The sequence below is a fragment of the Betta splendens genome, chromosome 15 (assembly GCF_900634795.4).
Source record: "Betta splendens chromosome 15, fBetSpl5.4, whole genome shotgun sequence".
NCBI classification, from domain to species: domain Eukaryota; kingdom Metazoa; phylum Chordata; class Actinopteri; order Anabantiformes; family Osphronemidae; genus Betta; species Betta splendens.
The window spans coordinates 18,112,957-18,132,670 of NC_040895.2; the positions used below are offsets into that span (position 1 = coordinate 18,112,957).

General features: G+C 47.7%; 1 long non-coding RNA gene across 1 annotated transcript in view; it reads right to left on the reverse strand.

Annotated features, from left to right (window-relative positions):
* Positions 1–18,698, reverse strand: part of LOC129603094 (uncharacterized) — a 19,252-nt gene extending 554 nt beyond the window's left edge. Inside the window, exons 1-4 of the long non-coding RNA XR_008692691.1 lie at positions 9,786–18,698; positions 8,771–8,959; positions 6,663–6,854; positions 1–1,265 (exon numbers count right to left, since the gene is read on the reverse strand). The exon at positions 1–1,265 is cut by the window's left edge and continues 554 nt beyond it. This is a non-coding gene — a long non-coding RNA (uncharacterized LOC129603094). The remainder of the gene's footprint in view (positions 1,266–6,662; positions 6,855–8,770; positions 8,960–9,785) is intronic.
* Between the last annotated feature and the right edge of the window lie 1,016 nt (positions 18,699–19,714).

Below are 19,714 nucleotides of genomic sequence, written 5' to 3' on the forward strand. Positions count from 1 at the left end.
TTTCCCATCAGTTACAGCCGATATTCGACTGGAAGCTTTGGTCCGTTTAGATGTGCGGTTGAAGCTCGCTGTAAACGACTTGAAACCTAGGGAGTGAAACGGTGACGAGCCTGCTGTGATGTCATCATATACTCCACTGACGACCTGAGTGGGCCTCGTCCTCCACCAGCTGGACGTTAGCGTGAGGCTGGAGTGGTTCTGATGCTTCTGTCCCGGTTCACGCTGTGTGTTCTCTCATCACTGACTTAAAGCCGTCAGGACTGAGTTACGAGTCCTTCACTTCAAAAGGGCCTGAGCAGCGTGAAATGAAGTAATTACAACGACACGGTTGTGTTTATAAAGGCGTTGGAACAAAGACGTAACCCAGTGTGTACGCGGAGCCTTTAAGTGAAACACTCATTAGTCCTGATCAAAGCGTCTGCAGCGAGCGCACACTGCAGCAGAGACCGGCGCATGATGCAAGCGCCGCCTCCGGTTCGCTGCGTGTCCTGATGTCGTCAGAATCAGAGCAGCTCCGCTTCAGGGACCGAGCTGCCGCCGGTCGGCCTGGTTCACTGAACCAGCGCCTCAACCTGAGTCAGCAACGCTGCCCAGTGCCCAGACCCGCAGCAGCCAGGTCCTCGGACCCGCAGGGGCCGAGCTCATCAGGAAACACTGACACCTGAATGTGCAGAAGTTTACGTTTGTATCCCAGAGCGCCGGCTTGTGGCCGGCAGATACACTGGAGCAGGTGCAGTGGAGCCTGACCTGCAGCCGCCGCGTCCTGCAGCCGCTGGTTCTGCAGCCGCCGCGTCCTGCAGCCACTGGTCCTGCATCCGCCTCCTGCAGCCGCTGGTTCTGCAGCCACTGGTCCTGCAGCCACTGGTTCTGCAGCCACTGGTCCTGCAGCCACTGGTTCTGCAGCCGCCGCGTCCTGCAGCCGCCTCCTGCAGCCGCTGGTTGTGCAGCTGCCGCCTCCTGCAGCCACTGGTCCTGCATCCGCCTCCTGCAGCCGCTGGTTCTGCAGCCGCCTCCTGCAGCCGCTGGTTCTGCAGCCGCCTCCTGCAGCCGCTGGTTCTGCAGCCGCCGCGTCCTACAGCCACTGGTCCTGCATCCGCCTCCTGCAGCCGCTGGTTCTGCAGCCGCCGCGTCCTGCAGCCGCTGGTCCTGCAGCCACGCCTCCTGCAGCCACTGGTCCTGCAGCCGCCGCCTCCTGCAGCCACTGGTCCTGCAGCCGCCGCGTCCTGCAGCCGCCTCCCTCCCTCCGGCTCCAGCTCTTTACAGTGCTGTGAATAATGTATTGTAAAAGTATTGATTGCACTCAGACGTTGCAGTGCAGAGCTGCAGCAACTGATTATTTTGCTTGTCAGTCATCTGTCTTTTCCACACAGCGTCAGAAGAGAGTGAAAGTGTGTGGCGCCTTTCTCCTTGATGCTGCCCTCAGTTAGAAACAACCTGTTACATACAGTGACTTCACTGCTGGAATCAAAAGTCCAATGCAGTAGGAGATTACAGAAGTCTATATTGTCTGTCACATGGTGGCGTTCACATGCTGTTGTGTTGTTGTGTGTTGAACTACGCTGGTCCTAACGTGATACCATGAAATAACGTGTTTAAATGAAACAGAGCTTCAACTTCATTGAGAATCACTTCATCCGGTTCCAATCATCTGGTGGAGAATCTTCTCTTTGTGCAAGATTAGAGTTTGTGATCTGTTGTGACAAATTAATTAATAGAGTTTAAAAGACGACTGGATATAGGAACCGAGCGAAGCTGCAGAGGAGACGTCTCACGCTGAAAGAGCCGAACGTTGATGTAATTAAAGTTTGCTGAGCCTCAGCTCAGCTCCAGATGCACATCTGAATATCTGCAGAGCGACGGCTGTGGGTCTCGGCCGCTCTCACTTTCAGTCCTTCTGTTTCAAACAGTACTTTTATAAGTTCTGTTAAACATCTCGGCTTTAAGGCCCGCGCCGTTTCTCTCTTTAAATGTAAGAACGCAGCATCTCCGTCAGAGTCAGGTTGAGGTGAAGGAGCCTCTGCCTCATTAACTTCACTGGAGTTTCTTGAAAGGCACGTTTGTGCTGCAGCGCCGGCCGTTCTTCGTCCGCCTTCATTCCCGCTGTCCTCCACTGAGCGACGGGCGCCGCGGGGCGACGCGGGGAGAGAAGCTCCAGGCAGACGCAGCTTCAATCAGGAGATGAATAACATGCAGCATTAGCTTCATTCATCCTGCAAAGTCAGTTCCCTCCTCCTCTGCCTCATTCCCCTTTTTTCTTTCACTTCTCTCTGACGCAGGTGGGAAAATAAATTGGCCCTTTATACAGTAATAAGTCCTAATTCAGATGAATGTGCTGGATGTGAGGGCAGCGAAGCTCCTCACGCTGCGCCTGCTGACTTTCCCTCCATAACTAAACGTGAGGCTGTTTGTTGCTTCAGTTTCAGGTCCAGACACAATTAGCTGAGGCTATTTGACAAAAATGAACAAACAAATAAAGACTAGATGAATCAGTGATTAGATAATAAACTGGCTCCATGGGTTTGAACCTTCGTCCTGTCCTCTCTCCTGCTTCTTAAACGGTGTCTTACTGTACCTTCCTGTCTCATCCTTTTCTGTCTCTTGTGTCCTTTCACCTTTTTCTCTCAGCAGAGGCTGCATTGTGACTAATTAGCCTTTCAGTTATCGACAGGCTGCATTGCTGGACGCAGCCTGTTGGGAGGATCATGCGTTTCCATTAGGGTGAAGTCCTAGGTGCTTTTGCTGTTTTGGACATTTGGTGGAGGATGAAACTCACGTATAATCAGCTTCATCCCCTAAACGAGCGATGCAGTAGGTTCTCCTTAGGTTGAAGTCACAGAGCTGAGCGTCAGTGTCTCTGACGCCGAGCATCCGTCTCCATGTTGTCATGCAGAGGGCTTCACTCGCCTCTTTTTAATATCTTTTTATTATAAATTAATTTGTTTTTCATGGTCCAGTGTTTTGATTGACGACCTGCAGCAACAGCCAAGATCCTGAAGCCAAGATATTTCATGAAACTATTAAAACCTGATTAGATTTTGGCAACTGATCACATCAGACGAGTTGAGTCATGTCAACTGTTTGGATCCAAATGAATTTGATTTAGACATTTATGGAAATCAGCACTATCAGCTAATCGCTGCACACGTGTGGGAAAGTAGAAGAGACTCCGAATCAGCACTATCAGCTAATCGCTGCACACGTGTGGGAAAGTAGAAGAGACTCCACATGTGTCCTGAGCACAGCTGGCTTCCTCTGCCCCGGGACCCACTGCAGCATCGTTGCAGCTTCAATCGATTCCTCTCCTTTAAGGCCGACGCCCTCTGAGCTGCAGACTGTCCTTCTGCTGCTCATGTGACAATATACATTTGCCAATTGTGTTTTCTATCTTGTGCAGTTAAGGCAAACTAAAGGCATCGCCTCCCGGGCGCGGCCCCAGGCCCCATCGACTTCATATTGAGCTCATCTCTCCTTTAAGTATCTGCAGTGATGCTGGGATGAGGACGACGCAGCGAAGCCGCGTATCTCGTTCTCATTAACATATTGAGCAGCTGTGAAAGGGCAGAGCACATGGCCATTCGTCCGGATGTCAGTGCAGCATTAGCCTGGAGACGCACACACACACACACACACACACACACACACACACACACACACACACACACACACACACACACACACACACACACACACACACACACACACACACACACACACAGGACACGGAGGTGCAACCATAACATCTGCACTGTGATGGGAGCAGCTTTGTGTTTTTTGACTGAAGCAAAGGAACCAAACACGGTTCCAACGTCCAGGAGAAGCCGGGTGCGTTGCTTTGACGTGTGGAGCTTTCAGGACCGTGTGTCTGCAGACGCCGCACAAATCTGTCCTCAATACAGACTACGTGGTTTCCCACAGTGTAATGACGGATGTTGAGAATTTATCCTTGTTGCTCTCTTCTAATGTGACAAAGGAGTCTGCTGCAGGTTCTCTTTGCCACAGGTCAAAGTCTGCAAAATAAAACCTGGAGTGGATGTGAACATGTTTAAGAAAGAACGGTGCTTAAAACTGCAGAGGCGCCAGAGATCCTCATGTTCAGGCCACTGAGGCTGGAGTTCACCGCCACAAGCTGCAGGACGTTGACTGGCTGCTTCATCTCAGGCCAAATTAAAAGCACTTACTTTCCTCCTTTCTAAATATAAATACGTCAGTATATCAAAGCATTGAGGCGAACAAGCTTCATGCACGGAGCTTTTAAACGCCAAAAAACTGACAAAAGTAAGTTCATGAGATGAATGAGAGGAGTGAAGCCAAGGCCGCTCTTGGCTTCAGCGTCTGTGTTTGCAGCCAGTTTCTTATGCTCTTGTTGAAATGTGTTCCTCATCATATCAGCACAGTCTCCAAAGACGAGGCGCTCATAGCAGGCAGTGCTTTCTCCACGCACAGCTCCCTTCACACACCTTCCGCTGCCTCTCTCTTCCTTCGGTCCTCTACTCTACGAGTGCGAATCCACAACAGGTCTGAAGAATCTCAGGACAAACAGGAGCGTATGTGCAGCATTAATCCAGCGCAGAATGCACAACATAAGCAGTCACAGATGCACAACAGATGGGTTCCCGTTGCCGGCTTGATTCATAGCTACATCACAAGAAAAACTAAATGATGGCTCAATTAAGTGGCAGAACTTCAGGCCAAATCTGAGCCTCTCCAATGACCCGTGACACTTCCTCGGCTCGATAATTGAAGGAAACGACGCGTGGCCCGCAGCCCTTCGCTCACGCGCAGGCGTTAAACGTGCTGCATGCGCTGCCTCGTCTGTGGATTCATCACTTCAGAGGAAGTCGTGTTTTGGTGTGAGCTCTTACAACCTGCTAAAAGCCCGGCAATTTGCACCGCGGCGCCGCAGCTAATGGCTCAAACACATGAAATATGAATGTAATTTCTGGTTTCATGCGCCTGCTTGGCCATGCTCAGCAACATTAAGGCACTTTATTCATTTATTCAAATGACATTCGAGCTTTCAGAATAACTTGGGTGGGGATGTAAACGCTGCTCCCCCATCATTGTGTGGTGCGTGCGTGCGTCCTTGATGTGCCCAGCTGGAGGGCTGAGCCCGTGGGACGGCCGTGTCGACATGTTGTACAACAGAGCAGACAGTGGTGTTCAACGGGAAGCACACTGTGCAGGCAAAAGCGCGCGGCGACACGGACTGTCAGGCCACAGCTGCTTTGGTTCTGTATGAAGGCGTCCTTGACTGCAGCTGCAGTGTGTGAGGCGGAGGGTGGAAAATGTGTTGCTTGAAACCAAGTGGCTCCACTGCTTGGTGACGTGCATCGCGTTCAGGAAGTAAAGCTGCTGCGCTGGTTCCAGCCGGAACCTTCCGTCACACAAACGTCCAGTCCAGCTAAAACCTGCCCACGGGTGGAAAGTCAGTGTCTCGTGGTTGTTTTTGTCTCCTTCAGTTGGTGTGTGTTCCTTTTCCACTGTCCTGCTCACTTATGGGTCTTCTGGTTGTTGTCAGTGGTTTCGCACCATTTAACCATCAGGCCCGAGGCTCCTCTGACCTCTGACCCTAAGTCTGTTTGGTAGTTCATCTGTGCTTCATGGCTGGAAATGCTCTTAGAAGCAGAGGAGGTTTTCTACGAGTCCCAAGTCTGAAATGAGGACCGCTTCTGTTACTGTGGATCTCATAACCAAGGCCGTGGAGAATCCTGAAGCTCATGATGGTCCACCTCCACTCCTGCTGACAAACATCCCTGTTCATGAATAAATTGCAGTTGCTCTGTACAATGAGGGCAGTGACTAGAAGCAGGACACTCGGGGCTGAGGACTCAGCTTTTCTGACTGCATGCATGCTGCAAACCTGTTAAGCATTTTAATCAAGTTTTCAATTACCGTGTCTTTAGATACAACACCTCCTGAAGGATTCCCTCGAACCAAGCCTCGCTGTCAGCCAAATGATTGTGTGGCGAGCTGGACAGCAGAGCAAAAAGCTGCAGGGTATGAGGCTAAGTCCCTTTTCTCTCCTTTTCTCTCCCGGTCTCTCACTTTATCCACAGTAATCCCCAGGAGCCCTGGATGATAATGGGTAATGGATCTCCAGACATGGATGCAGTGGTGATGCTGAGGGTGCAGGCCTCGTAGTGTGTCTAACACACTGCGTCCCCAGACCTCGTATCCATGGCGATTAGCTGGTAACAGGATTACCTCGCCCCCCATCTCTACATCCATAACATCACTTGTTACAGTGTCCTGTGCCGGTTTCGTGGCCTTTGTCGCAGGTACTGGGAAAATTGAGACTGTTGTTTCCAGTGAGTGAAGGGTAACTTGGTGAATCAGTGATATTAGACTCATGTATTGCAGTATTACATTAGTCTGTGGTCAATTTCCTCACAAAGAGTCCAGAAAGTTTTAATGAGCAGCTTTTTTGCAGGAAGCATGTTGGTTTGAGGGTTGACGTGGTTTCTGTTTGATTTCAGCTTGGCAGCAATAAACAAATGATAAACAATACAAACATACCAGTAACAGCAACACTGGATGTGTCATTATGTTCCTGGTTAGAGTTTCAAAGTAAAATCAATATAAGTTGGAAAAAACAAGTGTTTTCTCTTTAGTTTTTCGCGAATTTGGAGGAAACACAGATGGATGAAAGGTCGATATCCTACCTGAGACCAGTCAAATGTCCCTGAGGTCCAGTAGCTCCGGGCCAATCAGTGTTTGGATCTGGAACCTTCGCAGAGGCATGAGCAGCTCCTTTTAACCGATGCCCTTGCAGCATCAGCCCACAGCGGGCGTCAGCACCAGAACGGCATCCTCGGCATCACAGGTCCACGACCCGCTGCAGCTCCCAGGTCTCTCTGAGTCGGCCAGAAGAAGAAACCTTGTGAGGTTCACTTCCATTCGTTACTGGAGGATCAACAACCTCTAACATGCTGCGAGTGTGTGCGGTTCACATGTATCTATGGATACAGATTTGGACCATTGTTATTATTGTCAACACTGGTAATGAAATATGTCAAAGTCTAGTCTGTCTGTTGCATTACTGATTTTAAACGGTCTTGACTTGAGAACTGATACCACTGACTTCCTCTTCGACCTGAGACGCTGTGACCTGAAGAGCGACCATGAACCCAGGGCTGATGGGCTCAGCTGAGCTGGTCTATAGATGAGACGAGATCCACTCGCTGTTAAGCAACATCTGTCCAATAAAAAGCGTAAGGATGGACTTTTTTCATAAATGGGACTGAATTTCCATTTGAGTAGAAAATAATTATGCACTGTTGTTTTCCTTCTGCAGAGAACAATTAGTTTGATCAGAAATGGGTGCAGTTGTTCTTATGGAGCCATTTTTTCTGCATGTTTTCTCCACGTTTACATTTTCCAGCCTGTTGTGTTGAGTGGCTGTGTTGTACAGTGTGTTATACTGTAAAGCATGTGTGGACTGGCCCCACACTAAAATATGCAAAGAAAGAAAAGACAACAGGGCCGACTATGTGAAAATGTTACCACATGTGGCAGATGAAGCTCGTCTCCTGCAGTAGATGGGGCCCTGAGATCTTAGTTTCTGATTAACCACAGCTTTACTTTAAACGTTGTATTTTTAAATCACAGTTGTGCTGTGATAATACAGGTTATTTACCACACATATCACCAGTATTGTAGTAAAATATAATCTCCCCCCTTAAATGTAAAATAAAGTAAATGAATAGCAACTATTCAATCTTATGATCTTATGATTATGATTGGCTATCTTCTCTAGCCAATCATAAAAACACAATATTGGTCTAAGACGCGATGCAGCTGGTTGTCGGCTGCCGCATCTCGGTTCTGGCTCATGCAACCAACCACAAATATCAGACTGCTGTAGAACTTACTGTCTTCTAACTAATCTACAGCAGGACATTCGGCAATTGAATATCAGTGCTGTAAACGTATCAAGGAAAAATATTGTTGAGCTCCAGCGGGCTGGCTCCGCCCCTCTCTTCCAGGCCACGCCCCCTCTCAGCTTTACCATTGCTGGGGCAGGTACAGAGAAAACCAGGAAGCACTAGTCTGTGAGCCCAAAGCAAACTATAGATGTCTCAGGGGACTTTTGCAGAGGAATAAATTATTTTTTTCTGCACAGAAATTATAGAGCAATCTGAGAGTCCCTTCATTTTTAAATATTACCCCCCATCGTTTTGGTCAACCCCTATCGAAAATCTGTTAGAGGCATTAGCCTCCACCTCGTCTTCTTCTTTCCCCAAATCAAATCCTGGTCACCATATTATAAGCCTGAATCATTTTCTTAGCAATCACTATAAACCTGAAATAAAACTTAAACTTGATTTTTAATAGGGGTTGACCAAAACGATCTTGGGTTGTATGTACTGTAGGAATGAAGGGACACTCAGATTCCTCCATATTACTGTATCTATGCAGTATCTATGCAGAAAAAAATGATCATTTATTCCTCCTCCAACACACCCTGGTGGATTACTGGCTATGGGCTCACAGACTACATTTAGCGCTTGCTGGTTTCCTCTGTACCTGCAACAGTCAGGTTGAGAGGGGGGCGGGGTCAGGCTGAGAGGGGTGGGGGCAGGTTGAGAGGGGGCGGGGCCCGTCTGCTGGAGCGCAAACGCCCAGTCCGCCATTGTCTTTTCTTGCATACGCAGACAGCATAAGCTAGCGCTAGTTCTAACAGAACAAAACACGAGAAGAAGCAGCTCTTAACCTTACTCAAAATTTACAGTGCAAGCTAAAACAATAAACAGTCACATATATTACTTACTCAGTGCTCATTCCACTGTTCTGTCCCAGTTGTTGTTTATGGTTTGTCCTTGGCATCCTGAAGCTAGGTTCAACTGCTGCTATGTTCAAAGCGGCACAAATCTAATGATCCATAAAACACGTTCCCCCATCAGCAGTACAATGCACAACTTCATCCAAGTGGAATCAGCAGCGGTGAAGCCAATATTGCCTACACAATGATTATTATTGAATTAGTTGCTGCCAGACACTCAGAGCTAATACACCAGCTAACATTAGCAACAAAAGGGAATGATAGTCCAGACGGTCCAAAACATGGCAAGCAGCAGGTCGAATAGAGAAACTGGAAGGAAGGATCAGAGCAGACAGTGAGACTTTTGGAGTGAGGGGCCACTCCTGAAGACCTTCTATGACTCTGTGTGGCATCAGCCGTCCTGTACGTGTGGTCTGATGGAGCAGCAGCATCACAGTGATGACAGGAAGAGACTGGACAGGGTCATCAACAAGTCCAGCTCTGTCCTGGAGCACACTAAGGACACGGTGCAGGAGGTGGGTGAAAGAAGGGTCCTGGCCAAACCCACATCCATCCTGGACCAGGACTCTGACCCACTGGAGGACTCACTGTCTGCTCTGGAGCAGCTTCAATGACAGACGGATCCACCCTCGCTGTGTGAAGGAGAGATATCGCAGATCTTTCCTACCTGCTGCTATGAGACTGTATAATAATCAGCACTGTTAACTTTCTCCCACACTACAACTGATAACCATTAGTGGTTATGTAGAAATTTACTCAGTGCAAAACTGTACAATATTTATATTACATTTATTCAATATACAATAACCCTACCCATTACTCCACTCTGCCCACCTGTAGAGTTGTATTGTGCCACCTTCAACCTAATTTGATTTGTTGCTGTATGTTTCATCAGTTGCTGTACTTTCTTTACTGTGCTATGCTGTTGTGAGACAGAATTTCCCCACTGTGTGACTATTAAAGGCTTTCTATTTCTTCTTCTTTTTCTTAATATATTACTTACTCAGTGTTCAGTTGACCATTCTGTCCCAGCTGTTTTTTCTGGTCTGTCCTGCAGAGACGCGATGCATCCGGCTGTGGCTCTGCCCGACGCCGGCTCTCAGCTCTCAGTTGCGAGTGCCGGTTCCTTACAGGCAGCCTCATCCTCCTCCAAACTCGTCGGCGCTGAAGTCTGTCTCATACAATTAACCACAAATATCGGACTGTGCTGAAGAACTCGCTGTCTATTAAATAATCTACAGGGGGACATTCAGGCCACAGCAGGATGCGCCATTGCAGTTGATGGTTGCGCTCCAACCGTCTGGCTCCGCCCCCTTTTAGCCTGGCCCCGCCCCCTCTCAGCCCGACAATTGCTGGGGCAGGTACAGAGGAAGCCAAGAAGCAGTAGTTGTAGTTTTTGAGCCCAAACCTTCTGGAGGCGTCTTACGGGAGGAATAAATGGTAACTCAGCAATCTGAGTTTCCCTTCATTCCTAAATATTACCTGACATTGTTTTGCTCAGTTTTATTTTAACATTTATTAACAAACATCTTACGACCTAATATATAGACTTTTTTTGTAAACTCATTTCCTCCCTGTGTTATTTATTTTGCCAATCACCTAATTATGTATGTTTCTAATTATATTTTTATTATTATTGTTGTTATTATTATTATTATTATAAAGCTGCAGAGCCTCAACGTGACATTAGAAGCTTCTCTTACAGGGACATTGCTCGGCTTCAGCTCCCGTCTCATCCTTATCCTCCTTTCTTCTCTCTGGGCTCAGCTATTGCCAATTTTCTTTTAATTATGATGCACTAACTACTAACTTTGACTGAGTCCCGAGAGACACGAAAAATGTCAAAATTACACTAGATTGCTGGAGAAAATCGAAGGGATGTACTTTGCTTCTTGGTGTAAAATGACGTGATCGATAAAAGAAGCTGACAGATGGATGAGGGACAGTGGAGCTGAAGATACTGGGAGACTGAACTGGGTCGTGTTTTAATATTAAAGGACAGAGAGTAAGTTAATGAGCTAATTCCACACTTTAGAACGTATAATCACATAAGTTGTAGTTCTTGTGATTGGTGGTGGAACTACTTCTTCTTTGCAAACAGCATATGTAGCTGCAGTGACCCTATAAAGATTTCTAAAGTGTTTGAACCACAGTGTGAGAAACCCAACTCCCACAGATAATAGAAATAGCTCAAGCGCGTTGCTCATCCTGGGACCTTCACGGCTCTGTACAAACACTGTGTTGGGAGCGTTGATCTGCATTTATTTAAGGACTTAATCCCTCCTACAGGACCAAACGCCTGCGATCTTTGACCTTTTGTCTTGTCTCTGCAACATCTGCTGCCTCCAGTGCAAAGGTGCAGTCTGGCTGCTGCACAACTTTCTAGACATGCCCCTAGACTTGTCTGAAATCAGACCTCTTGTTTGGGCTCAATCAAGGTGGAGAGCTGCTGATTTGCCAGCTATAGCACTAACACTGCACAGCGTCAGTGGAAGATGCGACCCGGGTGCAGCCCAGAAACAGAGCAGACGGAGCAGAAGCGCTGAAGGGACAACACATCTCTGCGTGGTCACTGGTTTAGACCTCACCTGCCACCGCCTCCGTGGATGCAGAGTGGCTGCTGTCATCAAAGCTGTGGGATTTGTGCATGTTAATAGAGCCTGCTCTGTGCATCACCTTGTTCCCCACTTCAGAGCTGAACATGCATCATTGCAAAACGGCTAAGTTCCGGTTTCCCACTGAGACACAGCGGCCTTTAATGAGATGGGATGACATTCAGTCAAACCTGAGAGGAACTGGGCTATAATATACAATATGGTATTATTTTACATGGCTAATGCTCCTTTAAATTGCCTCATTTGCAGTGTTTTGTTTCTAAAGTGCCTGATTTAACCAATTACAGTTTCTCGTGCTTTAGAAATAATTAAGTGTGAAATGTGATATTATATCGCCGTGGTAACAGATTCATTTTAAAACAGTGAGGCTACAGTCAGAATGAAATCTTTACCCTCCATTAGTGACATTTACACATCCCTATAATTCATTATTTGTATGACAAATGTTCTCATATGCAGAGGGAGACTGTGCAAAGAATCTAACTGTGAGCAAAGCCTGTGTTGCTCTGAAGCAGGGAACCATTGACAGGCTACAGACGAGGACCCGTCTTGATATCACGCTGCTCATGGTTCTCAGAGGATGAACCTTGTCTGACCTTGGAGAGGAATACTCTGACTGTGCGAACTTCCCAGGAGTCAAAAACATTTTCATTTCAATTTGGATTTTCTCCCATTGTCAAAGCCCCCGAGGGACAAACGGCACATCACCAGACTCATGAAACATGAAATAATGTGAGCAGCAGTGTGGATAAAAAGGACACGGACAAATCCTGACCTTCTGTTAAGACACAACAATGAATAAAAAAAACGAGAATAGACCATTTTAGAAGCTCACTTCGGACACAAGAAATGCAGACGCAGTCAAGGTGAAAAGCGTAAATGTACTTTTTCTTAATATCACAGAAAGTGATTTATGGTGATAAACAAGTTGTTTGTCCTGTAAAGCGGAGGTTTGTTCTCAGCAGCATCACTCAGATGTCAGCTGGTACCCGAGCCCCTCCCCTCAGTCATTCATCAGCCCCTCACAATATCTACGGTCTGAATGGAGAGCCTGTCGCTCGAATGGGGACTGTTTCAGTGTTTCCTCATTCATCCACCATCCGCTCCGGCTGAGCAGAGGTAAAGAACAAATGAAGCCTCATTTCTGCATCAGAGTCAGCAAAGCAGTAACGAGTGCTGGGACTTGGTTTGCTCGCAGTAAACGTGTTACAGCTGTGTCTTGCTCCAGCAGGACACTCACGAGTGGTTTGAAGCTCAAAGCCTTTTAATGTCTGTATTTCTGTATTGTGTGTGTGTGTGTGTGTGTGTGTGTGTGTGTGTGTGTGTGTGTGTGTGTGTGTGTGTGTGTGTGTGTGTGTGGTGACCTGGACCTGATCTCTCACACAGAGCATTAACACCTCCGTCTCCAGCACATTATCCCACACTGCCATCTGTGGGTCAGTGGGTGAACACCAGCTTACGTAAGTCGGCAGCACAGAACAATGAGCGCCTTGTCTCCGGTGGGGGTGCGTCTGGGGGGCGACACCAGCTCCGCCCGCTGCTCTCATTTACATGTGACCCACATCACATGCAGGGCTTCTGAAGGAGAAGCGCAGAGAAGCTGCCATTTCTTGGGTCCTCCAATCCGGGTCCTGCTTCAGAACAGGCACACAGTGATTCTGCCTCTCTGAAGCAGTGAACCCAATCCCATCTGTTAAAGGAGGATAAATTCTGGCAGAGGGAATTTATCTGCAGCCAGGATTTATTTACTGGAAACAACTTTAGGCTTTCTCTCCCTAGCAGTCTGTCTCTTTCTTCTTTGCCTCCCGCTGTCTCTGCCTCCCGCTGCGAGCGTCGTCCTGCAGGTTCTGTGCTGGCTCGGCCGGGATAGCCGCTAATGAAACGGGCCTTTATGAATGTGTCAGCTGCTTTTCCTTGCAGGAGCAGGCAGCTCTAATTTGAAGTAATGGTTATTGGCCAGGCCGCTGATTTATTGAGCTGGTGATTAGTGCACTGTATCAGCACCCACAGAGGGAGGCAGGGGAGGAGGAAGGTGTGAGTGGGTGAGGAGGTAGGAAAGCATATGCAGTTGTGTTTCTAGGAGACAGAGAGATAAAGACCACATGCAGTGTCAGGATTTATTATCATACAGCCTTGTATTTATGTCTGCGATGATACCACCTGCAGGATCGTAACCAGAAATAAAAACATCCCGTCGCCCTGCAGAGACATTTAGCAACAACAAAATGAGCGTTGCAGCCACTGCATGACTGGGATTTCAGTAGAAGCTGTGCTGGTGAGGCCTCAGCGCAGACCAGCGGCTCAGCGGTAGAACCAGCGGTAGAACCAGCGGTAGAACCAGCGTGGAACATACAAAGACAGTTGTTACTTTTGGGCTGAATCGAAGTTGTGCAGAATGTTTGCTGAAGCAAACTGTGTGAATGTGGGTGAGAGACGACACCAGTGACTCCACGCTTCCCAGTGCTGCAGCCTGCTCTGAATCACAAAGACCTGGAGGAGAACGAGCACTGACACGGTGACACCACAGACCGCTGTGCTGGCGCCGTGCGGGAGGAGCTGCTCAGAGCTGCACTCAGAAGAAGAGTGAGAATTAATTATTGAGGCAGTAATGAAGCAGCTGAAGGACGTGTCACACGAAGAGACGGCCCGACGGCTGTACACAACCAGGACGAGGCCATTACTGCTCAGTAGCTGCAACATGAGGAGGCGGATTCATGCCGTTTCTGTTTCTCATCCAAGATCTGAATCAAGACGTTAGGTTGAAAGAGAACCCGGCTAATAAAGGCTAATAATATCGACTAATAAAGTTTGGAAGCAGTGACACCTGTTTTTAGTACAGGACCGACCCGCTCGGCTTGGCCACGCCTCTCTCACCTCTTTCCACGGTCGCTCACCCTGTTGCCTACATTTAATTCATGCTCTTCACGTCTGGTCACGAGCCATTTCTGTCTGGTCAAGGGAGCTTCTCTCTGTCAACCAACACTCATGTTTCCCTGTAACCTTCAAACCTGTAAAATGAATGACATACAGCGTGTGTGTACTGTACCGTTCATGTGACAACCAGCGCCCACGATGACCACAGTCCATCACAACCCACCAATGTTTTGCCAAACTCTAAAAGGACAAACTTCCAAAGCCAAGCAGAGCAAGCTCTGGTTGGTCTCTACCTCCAGAAGCAGCTCGGCGCCAGCCTCAGAGGAGCCGGGCCGGCTAATATCCAATTGAATAGGAACCAGAAGTGACATTTTCCATCACCTCTCTGTGGTGATGTCTAGAGCTGCGAATGGGCAGAGAGGGAGACAGACGCGGGGCCGCAGATGGAGGTCACGCTTTCATTAAAGAGGCTAATGGCGTACAGAGACAGGGAGCCGATATTAGCTACAGGGAAACCTATTAAGAGCAGGTTGGAGACAGTCGTGATGAGACGATGATTACAAAATCACTGAAAGGAAAATGACTTGGGAGATAAGTAGAAGTGGAGCTAAAAAGCTGTAAGAGGAGCTGAAGGAGACCGAGCACAGGTCAGACGACTGAGGAGCTGCAGGATAAAAGGAAGCACAAGCCAGAGAAGGGACGGAAACAGTCTGACCATGAAAGGAGCTTTGTCCTGTGGCAGAAATTCAATTTTTCAAACACAGATATTAACAAGAAAATGAAATAACTTCAACTGACAAAAGGAGAAGAACAGGAAGCTGGAATCATCTAAGTAGAGTGAAATGTCAGTTATTAAAACCGAGGACAGAGCATCAGCGCGTTCTCTCTCACACACAGTTTTAGACATCAGCCGACGTGTTAATGCTGCTTTTTAAAACTCCACAATGTTCAGTCCCTGAATTCCTCCTCAGAATGAACGTGAGCAAACGCACCGTGGAACAGCTCCTTAGAAACGGGTCCCATGAGGCAGTAAAACCGTCCCATGTGGCGCCACAGCCCAAGAAACGTCTAGTGCCATAAAGTGGTAAATGACTCTGACAGCAGCTCCAGATTTATGTTTCATGTCATCAAGTCTCTCATGCTCATCTCAGTGTTTCACCATAAAACAGCGGAGCTATAAAAATAATCCTAAAACTGTCCCAGAAACTTCTGCTTTGCCTGAATCATCGTTCTCTTCCACTCAGTTCCCTCTTTTCTCAGCCCAGACTCGTTCAGGAGCGAATGCGAAAACGCAAAATATCATTTCATAGATTTACTCAAACCACCACTTACTGTCAGTGTGTGCTGTGCTGTCACTTACACCACCACCATCCACCACAACGTCTGCACGTTCTGCCAAGGACAAAGATGCAGGTTTGTAATAAATCTGACTTTATGTGTTCTCTCCAAAGTTATTGAGGCAAATGCTGTGGATCAGAGCCACAGTCATCGCTGTTTGGTTCTGCACTGAACCGGGCCAGGCAGGTACTTGAACTCAGCACCAGCCGCTGTAGACAAACAATCAATCAATTAGTGTCACAGCTTCAGGAGGAGCAATCATCTGCACACGAGCTCACGCTGCTGATTGAGTCGCTGCAGATGATAACGACAGCTCAACATGCTCCTAAAGACAACCGTCCAACATGAGACAAACATCCAACACGAGACAAACCTACAGTACAACACGAGACAAACGTCCAACATGAGACAAACATCCAACATGAGACAAACATCCAACACGAGACAAACGTCCAACATGAGACAAACATCCAACATGAGACAAACGTCCAACATGAGACAAACATCCAACATGAGACAAACATCCAACACAGACAAACGTCCAACACGAGACAAACGTCCAACATGAGACAAACGTCCAACATGAGACAAACATCCAACATGAGACAAACCTACAGTACAACACGAGACAAACGTCCAACATGAGACAAACATCCAACATGAGACAAACATCCAACACAGACAAACGTCCAACACGAGACAAACGTCCAACATGAGACAACATCCAACATGAGACAAACGTCCAACATGAGACAAACCTACGAGACAAACCTTCAACACGAGACAAACCTACAACATGAGAAAAACATCCAACACGAAACAAACATCCAACATGAGACAAACGTCCAACACGAGACAAACATCCAACATGAGACAAACATCCATCATGAGACAAACGTCCAACACGAGACAAACGTCCAACACGAGACAAACATCCATCATGAAACAAACGTCCAACATGACACAAACGTCCAACATGAGACAAACGTCCAACATGAGACAAACATCCACGCACACGGGACCCGCCTCCCTGGATGTTACCTCAGCCTCCTCATTAGGACTGAGGCAGGATGAGGCCACGCCACCGCATCACAACGGTCCATTGTGGAAACTATAGTTTAAGATCCTGGATTAAAGGCGCTTTTACACAATTTGCTTTTTTCTGTCGGATTTCTGAAAGGTCGGTTTGTGTTTTAGAATCAGATCTAAAAAAGGGAGAAAGTAAATAATGGTGAAGGGAGAAGATGCGACAGGCAGTAACTGTGGCATTTCCAGCGTGACATTTAGGGGGAGTGAAGGGAGGAGCAGCTTAGCGGAGCATCTGCTTGGCTCCGGAGCTGGTAAATCACAGACATCTTCACCCCACGCCCACGTTCCCACGTTCCCACGTTCCCACCCGCACACTCGCACACAGCAGCAGAGGTAAACACCACCTGACGACGCAGGCAGGACAGCACAGGACGAGCATGTGTCGCCCTCTGGTGCTTTGACTCATATGCTAATGCTGCTGTAACATGGAGGAGACAGTAAAAATAGCTGCCGAGCCCAGAGACACTGGATGGACTCATACTGAGGGTAAAGCAGCGTGTGTTGGACGCCATTACTCAAAGAAAGACTCGTGGACGGCATGAGCGTTATGTGCAGCATTAACGTTTATGTCCCTGCATCTCATTTTGCTCAGAACAACACAGATGTGTTAAGATGCTCAGTAAATTCTTCTGAGAACATTTACTGTATTTGCAGCAGAAAACGAGGCCGTATGAATAAATCAGCACTTAATGCCTCATAGTAGCTGCTCAGAGACTTAGCGCTGAGTCATTTAAAACTATTTCTCGTAAATTGGTTCAATTTCTGGTTTTATAATCACCTATGTTCGAGGGAATAAATGGCTTATAGATGTCTGGCAGCAAAGTCTTTCTAAAACTGATCTATTAGACCTGATATATGGTTTCGGAATGAGCCCTTTTATGTGTTTTTTCTTCCTGATATTCTGAAGAAGAAATGAAATGAGTAATAGGAATAAATTGCTGCAGGGCCGGCTGGAGTGTGATTGACTTGGCCTCCTCCCACGTCACTTCGACTTCATGTGGCTCCTCGTTCTAATTCTTCAGCTCGGTTTTAAGTGTGACTATGAAAACTAAAAAAAAACAGGAGACACATCATCGGCGTCTGAATCTGACTTTAAATGGATCCTTTCTGGTCTCGTCGCTGCTTCACCGGTGAACTTCACCAGGTCACTATCTCAACACGGGCACTTTTATGAGCCGCAGTAGCTTTATTCAAACGGCCTTCATTTACAGTCGCATAAAAAGGGAAATTAAAGCCATAACTCCGGCGCAGACAGACACGCACGCGGCCTCATAACCAACAAACAGCACAGCACAACACAACACAACACAACACAACACAACACAACACAACACAACACAACACGACACGACAAACAGCTCGCTGCTTCCACGCCGCCTTTTACACACGTGTCGCTCGTTCCTGGAAGAACAAAATGCCTGGAGCCAAACTCCCAACCACGAGGTCCCGCAGCTGGGACCAGCAAGAATCCTAAAGCTGCTTTGGAAGCGCTAATCTGAAAAGCCTGTTACTGTCCTAAGGCCCATTAGCAGCATCAGTCTCTGCGGGAAGCAGCAAATACTCCACACACTGAAGGGAAAGGTTGTTTTTCGCCTCTGATTTTGGTGGCATGGGCTGTAATTTAAGGGCTCGTTGTTGGATGTGAAGACAAATCTCCAGTTATTACGGAGCCAAACGTGGTCAGCAGGAGGCAGCTCGGCCAGGCTGCATGCGCCATCGGACCCGAGCCGGGAATCCAACCCAAACCAGGACGTTCTCCAAACCAGTGGGCTTGAAAACCGTCCCAGCTCATCCCAACTCTTAATAATCGACATTAAGTGTTATTTTATTATCTCATTTCATGTAATAATTGTGCGTCATGCATTTAGCAGAGCAGCAAAACAACATTTAAAAGAAAGTCATAGTTGGACTGAGTGAACGGTTACTCATGAAGCCTTCACACCGGTTTAAAAATCTCCAGCTCTGTGAAGAACATCTTCAGCTTCAGTTCAGACACAAAATCAAACTTACCACAATAATGGATCAATAAACTGAGGCTCCGATCCTGCATGCATTTATCACACGCTTTCCTGCTTTGTCGTTGCTACAATGAGCCGATGCCACCGATTCAGAACGACCCATGAACAGACGCTTTGTCCACCAGTAGCTGACGGATACTAGAGTGAGCCGTGACGCAGCACACTGACACAGCCACAGAAAGGCAATAAGCCGCGTTGAGGCAGAAGTGGAGGTGAGCGTCCGGGGGGCGGCTGTTAGGAGACAGGTGGTAAACAAAAGCCCGCTGAGCGCGAGGAAACAGGTGTTCAGGGACAGCGCATCATTTCTTATCCACATTTGCATCTTATAAATATTTGATAAATTAATGGTTTTCTCCATCTGGCGTGTTCCCGGCTGTTCTCTGCGTTCCTGCACATCATTTGCATGTCCGTTTGACTGGCTGGATGACTAAGTGGCAGCGTGATCCCTCTGCTGACTCACAGTGGGATCCGTGGAGGAAGACGGTGCTTCCTGCTGCACACGGCTGCCGCTCCAAGGTTGAGCACTAAACAACGGGCGCTGGGACTTCAGGAGACTGATGACTGCGGCCGTCAGTCAGCGATTCTGTCCACACGCCCGCGTCCCGGCTTCCGTCACTGCAGTAGTAGTTAATTAGTGCAGAGGTTGGAGGCGGCCTCGTTTTGGAGCCTCCTGCTGCGCTTCGAGTGTTTGATACAGCACCGCTGGAGTGATCAGAACCTCTTTCAACTGCCTTGTTCCTGCTTGTCTCTCCTTCCCTTCACTTTGATTTTTGTTTAGACAGAAAAGACTTTTTTGTACCTGACAAGATCGGTCGGTCGTATCGCTACAAGTTTCGAGTTGAGCATCCGTGTTAAACCTCTGCTTCCAGGGGCATTTGTGCATTAATCTCCCCTGAAATCTCTCACAGGGCAGTCGTTTAACGCTTAAAATGATTTGCAACTGCCGCGTTAAGAAAATGAATCAGCCTTGTGATAAAAGCTAAGGGGTAATTAAAATG